Source organism: Callorhinchus milii, unplaced genomic scaffold, assembly GCF_018977255.1.
Source record: "Callorhinchus milii isolate IMCB2004 unplaced genomic scaffold, IMCB_Cmil_1.0 Scaffold3, whole genome shotgun sequence".
Lineage (NCBI taxonomy): Eukaryota > Metazoa > Chordata > Chondrichthyes > Chimaeriformes > Callorhinchidae > Callorhinchus > Callorhinchus milii.
Window position 1 is genome coordinate 92512501 of NW_024704744.1, and position 1610 is coordinate 92514110.

The window sequence follows — 1610 nt, forward strand, 5'->3', positions numbered from 1 at the left end:
AGACCAGCTCTTTACTCCATGCTGTTCCAGACTATTATTTTTCAAGCTTCCATCTCACTCCTGCTTAAACACCTCAAATAGTCTAATAATCTAACATCTTTAGAATATGTTCAATGTACATTCCCATAGTGCCTTTCACGTCGAGGAAATGTCCCAAGGAAGTTGTGCAATCCAGGGTTGCACCCGAGCTGGGTATCGTGCTGGGGGTTGGGGTCGATGCAGGTGATTGGGTGAAGATGGCCAAAGAATTGACAAAGAGGAAAGTTTGGAAGTGTGGCTAAAGGAAGTGAGGGAAGAGACGAGTTGAAGGAATTCCGGGAATGGATTTCCAAAGAGTGGGAACAGATTCGTCAAAAACACGACTGCTCAAGGTGGAATGGGTCAGGCCGGAGTCATGAAGCAAGTCTAGGCTTCTCTGCACCTCAGGTATGAAAGACTTGTGTGAAAGACTGTTGTGTAGACTGAAGAAAATCATTTATTGACACTTAGTTCTATCCTATAATACTGTTATACTCAAATCTGTTTTCAATGGGTTCAACTTCACTCATTGAGATTCTTGTTATTAATGAACTGATGCAAACATTTCGCTATTTCGCTTCACAACATAAGCACTTTTCATTGGTCTCCTTTTGATGCTCTCTGTAATCTCACAGACTTCAGTCACTACAATTGGTATTTTCCTCCCTTTATTGCTATCCTAACCACTGTTCCAGAACACAAATGAAATGTGAGAACATTGCAAAAGGCTGGGATTTATGCAGAAAGCATGGATTTGTATAGACAGCATGGATTTGTAAAGTGTTGTTTATTCCCACTGATTGCTAAATCTATAACAAGGGAATAAAGTTAGCACTGTGTTATCATGAAAAGATAAATAGAACGTTAGAAGATGTGCCATAAACAAATTGTAAATGTTTATTTTCAGGTATAATAGTTCCTATTTCTAGTCCTCTGGCGCTCCTTCAATTCGCAAACCAGGATAACGTGGAACAGAATTTCACAGTGTTTCTTTTCATCCCTTCCTTCGTTGTTAATCCACCACAACCAACAGATGACAGAGTTAAGTTGTTAACTAAGGCTGATTTCACTGTGTATGTAAGGTGAGTGTCTGGTGAACAATGGTAACCTTCATGATTGCATTGGTTTTCTTGGCCACGAAGGATCCAATACTGTGACCGTCTCTCTAGCTGGGAACATCACTTCTCAGCCTTTTGGCTATGATGAAGTGAATAATCTGTTCTTATCAGTTACTCCTTGAGCTGATTATTCCTTATGAATAATAGCCAGGAAGCCTATGGTACATGAAGCCCAGCAGAATCTCACCAATAATTGGGTGATGTTCCGTGTAGGATTGACCTCCTGGCAACAGCGATGCTTTCAACCCTTTGTTGGCTGGGATTGCTATTGCAGTACTTCCCATCTGAGGAGTTTGATCTGCCCTCAGAAAGAAGAAGCAAAGACAGGTTTCTGGTCCTCAAAGTCCTTTGAGATTTGGGAGGTGGGGAGTGGGCGGATGGTGTGGGGCCGTGGTGTTGAGGAAGAGTAGCGGTTTGGCTGCGGGTCAGCCCTCTTTGCCTAGTGGAACATCAGTCTCTCTAGTTTTGTTAATA

General features: G+C 42.0%; 1 pseudogene; it reads left to right on the forward strand.

Moving 5' to 3' along the window:
* The first annotated feature begins 1195 nt into the window (after positions 1-1195).
* Positions 1196-1296, forward strand: LOC121848598 (annotated as a pseudogene).
* The last annotated feature ends 314 nt before the right edge of the window (positions 1297-1610 follow it).